Below are 15,085 nucleotides of genomic sequence, written 5' to 3'. Positions count from 1 at the left end.
TTCTTGCTATGAGTCCTGCTATTAAATCTTTGTGCCTTAGTAAATATAATGGGTGGTTGGTTACCAAGGACAGCAATCTCTAAGCAATATACATTCTCCTCAAATTCACCAAGCAATTTAAAATCTATATTGGACCAATGCATTTACTGGGCAAAATAAAAATCGACAGAAGACAGAAGACCTTGTACAATGTTTCAAGACCTATGGATACCTTGCTCAGGCAAGATGCTACAAAAAGGAGAGAGGGGAAAGAAGGAAGAATAATTGCTTTTGAGGTTATATAATCTCCATGTTATTACTATGCCATTTTGAGGGTCTACAAACTCACAAACTGGGCTTGTCAGAGTATTAGATGTTATCCAGAATGCATCCTAAGATTCCCGAGAAAAGGAAAAACAATAAAAGGAATATCATTGTAGTAGTTTGAAAATACAATAATCAGTCCTACTTTAGTTCATTGGTTTGTTGTCAAGTAAATATCTTTTCATTTGTCTAAGCTTTTAACATTGTTTCGTCTCCCTGAGTATTTTAGCCTGATCTAATTGCTGAAATGTTTTTGTCACTGGTGCTGATAGTTTTCTGTGAATTTTTATGGATGTTTGATTGTTCTAATTTGTTTTTCAAACTGCTTTGGGAGCCTGCCTTTTTAGAGGAGTGCCAAAATCCTTAAAATATAAGTGGATTTGTCTAATTCTCCTTTAAAGCCATGTAGGTTAGTGGCTAATATTGCATCTTGTGGTATAAAGTTATTTTGATAGACGAAGCAGAAAATCCCACAAGAGACTCTCCCTTCTCTGACAGTAGAAAATGCAACAACCACAACAAACCGAATTTAATAAGGTGCTGCCACAACTTCAGCATTTGAGGAAATTACTTTGGCTGAGGACTCAACTTCGAGTAAACAACCACTGACTACAAGGGTTTTTGGATGTTTAAACAAGCCTTTGAGAACTTCTAGCCCCAATGGTCCGCAGTCAATGACACAGCACTTCATCCCATGTCCTTGTTCCTTAGCTACAGTTTGCACTTGTCTTGTTTACAGACTGGCTATGTCTTACGGTAGTTGTCACTATAGGCAATTGGGAATTGTTCTGAGTTTTAAATTGTTTTTATATGCTATATGTTTTACTTTATTGTATTGCATGTTTATTTTATGCTCTGTTATAGGCACTTTGTGCCATATGTAAGCCACCCCAATTCCCTTCAGGGCGATGGAGGCAGGGTACAAGGATGAAGTTGTTGTTGTTGTTGTTGTTGTTGTTGTTGGAATTGTAGTCCCAAAACTCCCTAATGCCTGAGGCAGGCACCTCATTTTGCTTAATGCAAGCATGGGAAACCTGTAGCTTTCCAAATATTGTCAGGCTTCCAGCATTTTTCATCCTGGATATGACTGGTTTGGACCACCATGCCCTTTAACTGTATGTATATGTTTTTATGGCTGTAAACCGGGCTGAGTCCCTCGACGAGGTTGAGAAGCTCGGTATACAAAACTGTGAAATAATAAATAAATAAATAACTGTTGATTTTTTAATATTTATTTATACTCTGCTTTATGTCTCCTGAAGGAGGCTTGACATAAAGGCATGAGTCCCAGTTGGGGAGATGGTGGTGGGGTATAAATGAAGTTTTATTATTTTATTGGTAAGTCCGAAGGCATTAGAAAAAGAGAAGATGACATTCCAGATGGATTGACTCAATCAAGGAAGCCACAGTCCTGACTTTGCAAGACCTCAGCAGGATTGTTGAAGACAGGATGACTTGGCATTCCCATAAGTCAAAGTGAACTCGATGGCAGCTAACAACAACAATCTTGACCACACTCCAGTACTGCTTGACCCTACATGTCCTGATTTTCATTAGTGAAATATTGGAGGCTACATCTGGAGGTCTTGACTTTGTCCTTTGCTGATTCCAGCCTCAGTGATGCCCAAGTCCTACTCATTAATTCAATTAACTGTGCACTGGGTGATGACTTATTTTCTGTAGGCAATTTAAGGATTAAGCAAACTCTCCTCGGCTCCCTTAGTCTATGTGTGCTTTTATTATCCCTGAGTCTGTTCTATAACAACTGAAATAGAAAACTGAAAGAATATAGCTTCTTCTCTGTTACTCTATTTTAATCCCCCTCTTGAGCTAAATCCAGTAGAGGTGGTTTAGCCTAATTATCCATTTCAAGGTGTAGTTGATGATAATTGTTGGTGTGTTTCTTAGCAAGCAGCTGAAGTGTGGCTAGAGTTTCTACTTTAAAGCCACAGTCTCCATTTTTAATTAAATATCTTCTCTCAAAGCAACAACTACTGTCTACAGAAGTAGGGATGGTGGAAGATATAATTCTGAACATACACTTAGGAGCTTCTTCTGCAGAGATAGTAATCAGTAACACTAAACAGCACGCAAAAGATAAGGAGAAGATGGTGCATGTGTTTTTTCCTGTCTTAAATTGACATGTTCATTCAAAAACCAACTGCTTGGGGGAATGTAGTTAACTAGGCTGGACTTAATTTCACATAGGAGAAAAGATGGACTTTATGTAAGATTTATTTTTATCTCTGATGTCTCACTGATCCAGTTCAGAATATGTTCTGAAAACTTCAGGGAAATCTTTGCATACTACTCTTAGGCATTATGATGACTACTTTATTCACGCTTTCACTCACTTATGCTCCAAAAAGAATTGCCCACAATAATGTTTGTAGGTCTCTCTGAGTTCTCTGGAGCTATTCTATGGTATTCTTCCAACCTAAGCACACCTTCAAAAATGACCTAAAAGACTTCAGTGGGTTCACTAGGTTCCCCAGTGGTATGGATCCAGTTCCAGTATAATCAAAATATAAAACCCATTATCTGTGGTTTCAGGTATCCACAGGGGTTGGAACCAATCTTCAGCAGATGGGGTCTTCCTTTAAATCCATGGCAGTGCAAGTTCCCTTATAAGATTTTCTCATGGGAAATAAAGGTGTGCCTACACTATAAAATGTATGAGTTTGACACTATTTTAACAACAAGTCACTTCTGACACACAAAAAACCCACTATTTTAACTGCCATGGCTCAATGCTATGGGATCATGGGAGCTGTAGTTTGGAGTGGCATCTACACTGTTTGACAGAAAAAGCTAAGCACCTTATAAATCTGGACACTCCCATGATTTATCATAATAACATTGAGCCATGACAACATTGAGCCATAATTCTACAATTGGATGCATTTTAAGAACTTCATGGCAGGGAGGAAATATCAATATTGTTCTTTAAATATCAATTTTTTTCACAGATCGTCCTGACTTCTCATTTCCTCCTTATTGAAGCCATCACAAATTATATTTGACGGCATGTTGGCTTCTCTGTGGCTCTTGCCTCTTTCTATGTATGATCTATCAAAATGAAGACTGTAAGTTCCTTACAGCAGAGATTTGCCCTCTTACTTGGCATGTTTTCCGGAAAGGCATTGTGCAAAAAGCCCTCCATTTGTCATTGTGCTTGTCCTTGATGATATGTATCATTCTGTGAAACTTAAGACTCTTTAAGTAGGCAAACTCTGTCACAGCAGCAATTTTACATTTGAGATGCAATCCAACATCCCCCTCCCTTTTCACTTTAAAGGAGCTATTATTCTTATTAAAGTAACACACACACACACACACACACACACACACATATATATATATATTAGTTACACACACACACACACACAAATTAAGTTGGAAATTCTGCACTTTTGTTTTTTCCTCCTTCTGACAAATCTGTTACATCTGCAAAAGTTCCTATCCTCTTGTGTCTTTGCCAAGGTCAGAGGAGAGAAATGTTAGTTGTTGCTTAGGAAGCTTAATTTTTCTCCCATGGCAACCTTTGTTTTGAAGTGCTGCGTGCTGGACTGTTTAACCTGAAATATTCTGCTTTTGTTAAAAGGATCAGAAACAGCAGAAAATCTAATTGAACATGAAAAAGAGCTGCTGCAGTCTGGATTACTAATATGATGAGGCGTGATATGACTGGGCTGTTTGGCATGGCCAATGCAAACTGAAATCCAATAACACTCAGAGAGCCACACTTATCCATCCCAGGCATAAAGCTTTGTAAACTTTTCTTACCATGGAAGGTCAAACAGTCATGAATGCAGGTGTTAGCACGGAGCAGGAAAAGAAGGGAGACTAAAAATAATTACCTGGAGTGTATGGGGTAGGGTTGTTCTGCCTCATGCCAAGATGTAGGGTTCAAAACTCTTAAGGCTTTAATCCAGTGCTCCTCAACCAGTGGATCCCCAACATTTGGCCTTCAACTCCCAGAAATCGTAACAGCTGGTAAACTGGCTGTGATTTCTGGGAGTTGTAGGCCAAAACACCTGGGGACCCACAGGTTGAGAACCACTGGATTAATGCCTTAGAGTTTTGAACCCTTTCTTATTTTCTAATATTTGTTTTTGTATGCTACTAGTTCAAATCCAGTTCTTTAGTTACGGGGTTGGCATATTGATTTGAAAGAACATGATACAGAAAAAGGAAGCTAATTTTTTTCTAAGTATCGTAGAATGAATGCCCTGGATTTCCTGCCTAGTGTTTTAAAAGTTGAAGGACAAGGAAAACATGGCTCATGTTCTAATTTTTCAGTAAGTGCCTTTTGCCAAAGGAACCTAAGTAAGTGATTGCAACTGAATATCAATAAAAGCGAAGAGCTGGCATCAAATTCTTGTGTCATGTTTTGTCCCCAGAGCATGTACTAAAAGGGTCACCATGCCCTGATATCATTATGATGTGCTCTTACTTTCCTTGGTCTACATCTTTGTTTGCGAATGAAAAGGAGTGGATGAATGCCAATTTTCATTTCTCTCAATTTCTGTTTTCCAGTCTTAAATCCATTATCTCCAGTTTTGACATCTGTTTGTGATATTAAGAATTCCACAAAAACATGTTCACATTTTAGTATGGATTTCTCTACAGATATCCCATGTTTATATGCATTTTGATGAATATATGCATCTTTTCAAATATGTGTGTGCATACACACATTTGGAGTGCATTTTCCCCAATATATGTAAAAATCTGAGAATATCAAAGGGTTTTATAGCAAATATATTTGCTAGATAACATTTCTGTTTATGTAATTGGTTTGGAAGTACCATTTAAGTCTGCTTTAAAATACAAACCAATTGAACATCTATTCCAATTCTGTGAGTGAGACACACACAAAAAGGAAATGCATAACAACATGAATTGTAGGTGATAGTGACTTTCTTGTAGCATATATTCAAGTAGAAATCTAGTCCAAAAACTTGGGTCAGCACATCCACTAGTTAATGTAAGTACTTTAACTTGTAAAACTGTAACTTTTAAAATGGAACAATCCCATTCTCTGCGAAGAATGGTGAAAGGTAAGAGCTTCATCCATCTTGGGAAAACCTTTACAAAGAACTGACTCTTCTACTCTCTCTACTGTGGTGCCATTTTCACCTCTATGGAATGACCCTCAACTTATCAAAATCCATAATTTTGGCCCTCAAACCTTCCTTAAATGAATGCATGAGGTTGACATATACACAGGTATAGACAGTGCTTCTGTTCTTGGACACCACTGCTTCAAGTTTAGGAACATTATAAAGATAAAATGTTGGGCCTACCAAAGGCAGAGAACAAGACTAATCCTTTTTCCATTTCATGGAAAACCAACTTAGATGGTAGTTGAATTTTTTCTCCCCATCTTGGGGATGGGATAGGATTCTTCACTACATCTAAATCAATGATTCTCAATCTGTGGGTCCCCAGGTGTTTTGGCCTGCAACTCCCAGAAATCCCAGCCAGTTTACCAGCTATTAGGATTTCAGGGAGTTGAAGGCCAAAACATCTGGGGACCCACAGGTTGAGACCTACTGATCTAAAGGCAACAGGTTAGCTTAGAGTTTCCAACTGGCAACTCTCCTTCAGCATCTCCCAATGTTTACCACTGGAAGTATTTCACTTTGCCTAATATATGGCTAAAGATAGAGAGATCAGAAGTAGCCGGATTTTTAAAAAGCCTCCCAATCCCACATTCTAATCATTATCACTATCCGTTACACTGGCCAATACACATTTTGGTGCTCCAATGTTAGCCATATTTCTGGGTATGTTTGACTAAAACTAGTGTCAGTTTCTCCCTATTAGCTCTAGTTTTTGAGATACAGAATGTATGCCATATCCCAGTCATCATCTACTTGCCGATATAAAATCATGATAATCCTAAGAAACTAGAACTAACGCAGTCTATCAGATGCAATTTTTTGAATCATTGCCCAAATAACCCTAGGAACAGACCTAAAAATGAAAACACTAAGAATTTTTTTGATTGGGCTTAAGGAATTTAAAAATGTTTCTTAGCACCTCTTGTGAAAAAATGTTGGGACACTTCTACATGAACTTTCTGCAAAGCTAAAAAATGTAGGTGAAATGAAAAGGTATAGGGCAAAATGTAAGGCATAATTGTCTCTGTTGTGCATTGTAACACAAGGGCATTTATAACCAATTCTTGTAATCAGTGAAGGAATGATAAAGTACTTTCCCTTTTATGATATTTTAATTAAGTCAGCCAACTAGGGTCACTAGCTGTAAACCTGAGAATTGCTTTAAGGCCAATTAATGTTGCTGGCAGGCTAATGTGTACTTATTTTTAGACCTTTCCTGGCCTATTTCAGTGCAATATATCCTTATGTAGGTTTGGACTGGAGAATGGCAGACAGGCAGGCAATTTTATCATAGAAATCTGATATTATGGTGTTCTGCTGATGGGTCTGCTCCATGCCTATGGAGAAAGTAATCCAGGAAACTGATTCCCAACAGAATATTAGGGCATGCTAAGCAAGCTCCAACCTGATGTCTTCTAAACAGAATCTTAGCTTTTGAGGAAACCACAAGGGTCATCCGGTCCAATGCATAAGTCAAAGCACTTCCAACAGATGAGATGTTAAAGTAGGCCGAGCTAAGTTGTTGAGGAAAATGTACCTTTAGACTACAGCTCCCAGAATCCCTTATCACTGGCCATGCTGGCTTGGGGTTTCTGAGAATCATAGTCCAAAAAAGTGTTCTAAAGTAGTAGTTTCATTTAATGCTTATGTTTCCTTCATTGTTGTACTTGCACAGTGAAGGCACACTACTGTCAGTTTTGGTGCTGCTGTGTGTTGTCATCATTTCTGGCCCATGGTGACCTTGAAGCAATCCTATTTTTATTTTGTTTTTTGTTTTCTTGTTGCAGGATTTGTTCCAAAGTGGTTTTGCACTGTTATTACCTGAAGCTAAAAGAGTGTGATTTTCCCAAGATCACTCAATGAGTTTCATAGCCAGGCAGGGATCTCCGAAGTCATTAATGCTCAAACCACTGCACCATGCTTGCCCACTGCTCATTTGTTGGGAGTCAGAAACATAAATACTGTATAATAAAAGAGAGCAGGAGATATTACATCAGACTGAATGGCTTGTTTATAGCCAATATGCTTTGCAACATTTGCTTCATATCTCCCTCTTTCTATGCCTTCTGTGTGAATGTACAACAATGGAAGAAGCATTAGGCACTTCTAAACAAGGAACCCTGTTTAGAATTCCTTAGTGATACAGTTAGGCAAGTTGTTTACTGTTCTGCATTTAGTTTGCAGTTAACAGTTATTAATATGTAAAATTAAATAAATGAATTAATGCATCCTTCAATGTCCTTTAAAAATAGAAACCTACATTTCTGCAAAGAGACCATCATCTGGCAATGAATAATATCTCAAGGCTGTTCTGTGTCCTCTTGAAAGAACATCTTGAAAGCCAAAAGCAGGATGCCAGACGTATAGAACCATCAGCGGCCTCCTCTGTATATATTATTAAAGGATCCCAATTTTGTTGTTCATTTTTATAGTACTTGAGAGTGGCAAAGTCTGCTAAAAATATAATCTTGTAGCTGCGATGGAAAGAGGTTGCCATGGAATAATGCATGAAACACGTGCATTATGGTGGACTTCACCCTGCATTTTCATGTATTATTTAAAGGTTCTGTGAATGTAATACTTTACTCCATGGTTGCAAATCTTAGGGGTAATTGCTTTAGCAAAATTGTTGCGAGCATCTCCATGCAGTTGACTTTTTATGTAACGCCAGGAAACCTATGTACCTGGCACTGATCAGGCTTGCATTTTGTTTGTGGCTTTTTTCTCCTTCCCTTTCCCTCATACACCTTGCCCCACTCTTTTTCCTTCCTTCTTCCCTTGCTTTCCCACATATACCTCCCACTCTCCTTTCCTTTCCTTTCTCTTCCCTTCTTTTCCTTTCTTCTCTTTCTTTTTTTCATCCCTCCCCCCTTTCCCTTCTTTTCTTTTTCTTTTTTCTTCCCTTTCCTCATATCTTTCCCTCTTTATAAGCATATTGGCTTACCTATGAACTCCCTTCGTAGGTAAGCCAATATAGCCTTTTTTTTTCTCCTTCCACCAGTAAATTAAAACTATTTATTTATTTATTTATTTAAAACATTTATATTCCGCCCTTCTCACTCCGAAGGGGACTCAGGGTGGAACACAACATACAAACGGCAAACACTCAATGCTAGGACTTAAATAAATTCTACACATACATAAGCAGTAAGATAATTTATCTTGAAGTTAAAATCCATTGTATAAATCTGTCTTGATCACCTGCATCAAATCTAGTTGCCATGGTAAGGTTTCCTATTGCTGCCTTATTGCACTGTCCCAAAAGTTTGGTCCCACAGCCAAGTTTTTTTGCCATCCTTCTGAAGGACAGGAAGGAGGGGGCTGATCTCATCTTATCAGGAAGAGAGTTTTTGTGTTGTTAGGCTTTTAAAAACTGACTGGAATTGACTTTTAATGCTTTTAATGTCCCGGCATTGAATGTTTGCTGTTTGTATATTGTACTCTTCCCCGAGTCCCCTTTGGGGTGAGAAGGGCAGAATATAAATGTTTTAAATAAATAATAAATAAATTTTGAAATTAATTTAAGTCCCTTTTAAACTTTAGAAGCTGTTTAACTATTTTAAAATAATGTTTATATTTATACTATAGTTTTTGTATTATTTTAAGTAATTACTGTTATGGAATATCATCATTGAGATATTACTAAATGACTGAATGAGTGATTAGACTTTGATCCATAGCAAAAAGTTCATAACTAAGGTGGGCAGGGTCAGACTTTGAGCAAGGCAATATTGTGCATCTTGTTTGTTGTTGTTTATTAGTTCAATTGCTTCCAACTCTTTGTAACCTCATGGACCAGCCCACACCAGAGCTCCCTGTTGGCCATCACACGACCCCCAGCTCCTTCAGAGTCAAGCCAATCACTTTAAGGATACCATCCATCCATCTTGCCCTTGGTTGGCCCCTCTTTCTTTTTCCTTCCATTTTCCCCAGCATAATTGTCTTCTCTAAGCTTTCCTGTCTTCTCATGATGTGGCCAAAGTACTTCATCTTTGTATTGTCGAAGGCTTTCATGGCTGGAATCACTAGGTTCTTGTGGGTTTTTTCGGGGTATATGGCCATGTTCTAAAGGCATGTCTCCTGACGTTTCGCCTGCATCTGTGGCAAGCATCTCACCTCTGAGGATGCTTGCCATAGATGCAGGTGAAACGTCAGGAGAAATGCCTCTAGAACATGGCCATATAGCCCGAAAAAACCCACAAGAACCTACTTCATCTTTGCCTCTACTACCCTCCAATGAGCAGTCGGGCTTTATTTCCTGAAGTATGGACTGGTTGGATCTTCTCGCAGTCCAAGGCAATCTCATAATTTTCCTCCAGCACCTTAGTTCAAAAGTATCTTGCTAGCTTGTTGTAATAGTTTTACAAGGTGTTTAGCCTTCACTGACCAAAAGTGGTGATACATCACCAAATCACCCATCTCAAAACTGAGCCATGGCAATTAAAGGGTTTTCAAGCTGCATTCATTCAGTAGTTTAAGTGCATCCTCATTTTAACTAGGCACTGTCTGTGAATGTGCCTGTTTTTATATGTATGGAATCTCCCTCAAGCCCATTCTGTTGCAGTGAGTGAACCCTTTTAAAAAAACATGCATAATTTTGATATATCAATCTTCGCCCATACTTGCCTTTTCAGTAAGTTAAGTAATCCCAAGCAGAATAATAGAATGATAGAGTTGGAAGAGACTTCATGGGCCATCCAGTCCAACCCCCTGCCAAGAAGCAGAAAAATCGCATTCAAAGCACCCCCAAGTGTTTTAATTTATTCTTGTAGCAGAGTTGTGCCAGTCCCTTGATCAAATTAGTTGACCTTTGCTTCACCATGAGCATGTCTCTCTCTAATGTGCATATTAATTTCTTTTTATCTGTATGTCTTGCACACACACACACGGGAAGGATGGTTCTTCATTACTTAGGGAGGATGAAGCTATAAAGAACCTACAGGGAAATGAGGATAGATGTGCAGGTTTATTGATTTACTTTCCATGGAATGTTGCAAACCAGCTCTTACAACAAGATTTCTTATTTAGGAGTTTCTAGTAGAGAGGTTTGCTAGAAAGTGGGCCAGGGGCAAATAGCCCATAAACAATCTCAAGCACAGATCTGCCTCTGGCTGCTTCTATGAACAAATGGACTCTCTCTGTGTGTAAAACACATGTTGCTTTTCTTCCAAATTGAGACAATAACCGGGAAATTATGTTTAAGCTGTAAGTCAAAATATGGCTGGGAAAAGTGTGACAGAGAAGCCCTCTAAAGATGCATGTTTAGTCCTTTCTCTTTCAACAAAGAATAGACTTTCTCTGACAGCATAATCTCTTCTTATCCACTTCGGAGGACCATGAATGGCTGACATCTGGATACATTTGGAATCTGTTGGTCTGGATGGGATTCGTAATGTTATCTAATTCCTCTTCCTTTGTAAGGAGGAAAGATCTAGCACATTCAAACCACACCGATGATACTGAGCCATATAATAGAAAAATGTAGTTCCTGAAAAGTAAAAATAATAGGCACTAAAGCACAATGAGTGGAAGGCTGGGAGACATCAAGATGAACTAGTGGCAAATTTTCTTGTAAAGCAAATAGCTACTGACAGAGGTTGGGTTCAGACTATATTACAGTTAGCCATCACATTCACTCCAATTCACACTGTTGTTAACAGCTCAGCTCAGGCCTTGCAAACTAAATGCTGTGGCTTCCTACATTGAGTTTGTCTACCTGGGATGGAGTTTTCTTACTGCCTTCCATCTAAGCAAGCATTATTGTCTTTTCATATGAGTCATGTCTTCCCACAATATCTGCAAAATACAAAATATGTGTTGTACAAACCAGAAGTAGAAGATGTGCAGCCTTCCAGATGTTATTGATCTGAAAATCCTAGCAGTTCTAGATAGCAGATCCCATTGTAGCTGGTAGGGGGGGGGGGGTGGTCATATGATTTCTATTCTCAGTGCTGACCTGTGGTGCTAAAAAGGATACAAAAAAAGCTATTTCTTTTATTCATTTGAAGGATGACTCAGAGCAACTTTACTTTTGAACTCTTGGGCTTGGAGAATCCCCAAGACTTGTGATTGCCATAGTAGTGCATCATGATCTGTTTTTCTTACCTTCTTTTTGAAACACTAGACCATGGCAGCCTTCCACTTTAAACAGCTGCTCTCCTAATCATACACAGATGTGCACCTTCCACAACTGGTATTTGGATATAGAAATGTCAGTGATTTGGGCAAAAGTAGTCATTTAGTCTAAAACTTGCATCTGGAAATTTGAGGAAATCTAAACATCTATAGAAGAAAGACTCTTCTTTGGAACATTGTGAATGGCTGGTAGTTGTGAGAGCTGTAGTCCAAAAGGGTTACTTTTGTGCTCTCAGATGGCCAGTATTATACTTCGCATGGATTCATTCTTCTTTGCACAAACACTCACTTTTGCTTACTTGACTTATCTAGGATTTTCCAGCAAAACACTTAGTTTTTGTCCTCAAGATATTTTGGACATCATAGAATCATAGAGTTGAAAGAGACCTTGTGGGCCATCCAGTCCAACCCCCTGCCAAGAAGCAGGAAAATTGCATTCAAAGCACCCTCGACAGATGTCCATCCAGTCTCTGTTTAAAAGCCTCCAAAGAAGGAGCCTCAACCACATTCTGGGGCAGAGAGTTCCACTGCTGAACAGCTCTCACAGTTAAAAATAATGTTCTGATGGAATCCCCTTTCCTTTAGTTTGAAGCCATTGTTCCATGTCTTAATCTCCAGGGTGGCAGAAAACCTTTTTTTTTCAAAAAAATGTAATTAAATAATTCACTCTCAGATTTAGAGCTTGATTTTTTTCCACATGCCTTTCTAGTCTTCTCTTCTGTGTTGCCACTTTAATTTGACTTTTGCCTTCAAAGTTAGCTGAATCACTGTCCAGTTTTTCTATGCTCATGCCTTTTTTCTTCTGTTTATTAATTTTTATATTCCTCCAGCTGCCGGGTCTCTTCTCTGACTCACCCTCAAAATCAGCCTCACTCTCAGTCTTCTCCTGAGACTTCCAAGCTCTCTCTTTTTCCTTGCCTTCCCCCTTTTTGCAGTGACCTCCTTTCTTTTCCTCTCCACTTACACTCCAGTCACTTCTTTTCTCCCCATGAGCCTCCCCACCTTAAACAACTCACTTTCCTCTTCTGACTCATTCCTATTTTTCCTCCTTTGCCCACCAACTTTTCTGGTCTCACCTTTGGCAGCAGTCTGTTTCTATTATTTCTTAAACTTTTTTATTTTTCTCAATCTCCTGCTCAGAGTTCCTTTTTGACTTGGAGCTTCAGCTTTTTGCTGAATTTGCTTCTTCTTCAGCCTCTTCTTCCAGATCATTCTCTTGCTCTTCAGTGGTTTCCTTAGACTCGCTCCCCAATTTGTTTCTTGGTGTCTTGCCATCAGGCCCCTTAGATTTCTTGCCACCTTTTTGTTTCTCGTTTCTTGCCCTTTGGGATGGTTTCCTTCTTATGCTCTTTGAGATTAACCCCTCACTCTCTGATCTATCTATTTGGCCTCCATTGTCTTCCTGTCCAGAAGAACCTGAGGAATTCCCAGCACGTTTTGAGCCAACACGAAGTGGACGCTTCTAAAAGTCAATCCCAGAATCTTCTTCATCAGAACTGGTTTCTATGTTCTTTCCAGTCTGTTGTGTATTCTGCTCTTGTCTGCTTTTGACTTCATTGCCAGAGCTATCAAAGGGGTGGTGGAATCACTTGCGGTCTCTCGATTTGCCCGAAACAAGGTCTTTCTGACCATTTGGGACTTTGTCAACCTTCATCAGTTCTGCTTCCACCAGATCTTTGAGTTGCTCCTTCTAATCATTTGTCAAGAGTTTTTTTTTTCCAATATGGAGAAGGTACTTCTTATGAATTATAGTGAGAGTGGGGGCACTAAAGTCTGGCCTGCTTTGGAAGAGGCTTTGGACAAAACCCTGCTTCCCCAGTGAGTCCTCGGCACTAGCTGCAGCCATCCTTTCCTGCCTCTGAGACGAGGAAGCCTTCCTTCGAGTGGGTCCTGAAGGGAAGTGGAGTCCTGACTTCAGCTTCCAGAATCCCTGATTTTCTGTTATTTTGTCCAGCTTGCCATCTGAAGTTTTAAACAGCCAGAGAACAAAATTTGAAGTTTAAGAACTACTAGTCTAATATAAGTTTGCAAAAGCTCAGGGGAAAAAATGTCTCAGGATACAAGAAGAGACAAGAAGAAAGGTTAAGCACATGTTCCAAAACAACTTCTTACCCTTTTTCAGTTGTACCCTCCTACATCCATATTTACAGCTTCTGAGACTAAACTAGTTTGAAAGACATAGTGAAGGGAAATACCGCTCAGGTTAACATTTTTTAAAATTCAAGCTACTCTAAAAGGAGAGGTCACATCACCCAAACACCAGAGGAGAATCAAGTTCTAAAATATTTATTTCATATCATTGGTGTGCCTTACATTTTTCTTCCTCCTATTCTAAATTTAATTTTCCAAATGGATGCTTATGTCTTCTGTGTGATCAGATTGTACTTGTTCTCACATCACATTCTCAGATTCTAAATTCTGAATTGCTTTAGAAAGTCATTTCATTGTGGGGAGAAAACATTGTTCACATCTGCAGGTCACACTTGTTCAGTTGGTGCCTATACAAAATTTTGCTTTTTTAAAAAACGGAGAAACTAATTTTAATTTGAATGGTTGTCAGCTTCTCTTCCCAAATTGCTAAGGTGTTAGTGGTAATGAGACATACTGGTGAAGAAAAGACAGTGAGTTGGAACAGAGCAGGCTACTGAAGTCAGTGGAACTTAGATCTTTATCCCACGAGGATGATAAAATGCAATTATGTCAGGATAAAAGTGCTTGTTGATGGCTGATGTCATGGCTTTCTTGTAATCACACTGAAACATCTCTTTCTATTGATGGGAAAAACCTACCAATGAATCCAATCTCGCTGTTTTTCTGCCACTCTTCCTTGTGTGATAATGTCCTTCCACTGCAGTCTTGGTATTGCAAAGTGAAGGATGGCCTCATGGAATCACGGAAACTGTATGATTGTGTAGTTGTGCCAAAATAGAACTAAAATATTGTGTACATGCACAGGGAAGGGGCAAAAAAAAACCAATGGGAAGAAAATCTGTGCAGAAGACTGATCCCAGGATTTTGCATTGATAAAGTATAAATTCACACAATTGTGAATTCCAATACTAATATGTTTCTTTACTATTGTGATTGTGACAATATAATATATTGGTGTGATAAAGTCCTTAGACTTGACTAATTTAAAATGGTGGATCTTATCTTCGCTGGTTCTTCATTTTAATTTTTGATTGTCACAATCTGCACACATGGATGGTTTCAAAGCACTGCCCTGGAATCCAATGATACAGATGACCCCAAATTGGGAGGGATGGCTAATGCTCCAGAAGACAGGAGGAGAACTCAGCCAAAACTAACAAAATGAAGTTCAACAGAGACAAATGCAAGATACTCCACAGGCAGAAAAAATGAAATGCAAAGATACAGAATGGGGAACGCCTAGCTCGACAGCAGTATGTGTGAAAAAGATCTTGGAGACCTTGTGGACAAGTTACACATGAGCCAACAATGTCATGCAGCAGCTAAAAATGCCAATAGGGTTTTGATCTGTATAAATAGGAGTATAG

The 15,085-nt window shown here is 38.9% G+C and overlaps 1 protein-coding gene and 1 pseudogene across 1 annotated transcript in view; one reads left to right on the top strand and one right to left on the bottom strand.

The window, feature by feature from the left end:
* Positions 1–15,085, top strand: part of CLMN (calmin) — a 105,792-nt gene that overhangs the window by 25,251 nt on the left and 65,456 nt on the right. The window lies entirely within an intron of this gene.
* On the bottom strand, positions 6,675–13,413 carry LOC132761762 (HIRA-interacting protein 3-like; annotated as a pseudogene).

The sequence above is a fragment of the Anolis sagrei genome, chromosome 1 (genome assembly GCF_037176765.1).
Source record: "Anolis sagrei isolate rAnoSag1 chromosome 1, rAnoSag1.mat, whole genome shotgun sequence".
Classification (NCBI taxonomy): domain Eukaryota; kingdom Metazoa; phylum Chordata; class Lepidosauria; order Squamata; family Dactyloidae; genus Anolis; species Anolis sagrei.
Note: the sequence above shows the minus strand (reverse complement) of the source record. Positions and strands in the feature narration are given on the sequence as shown.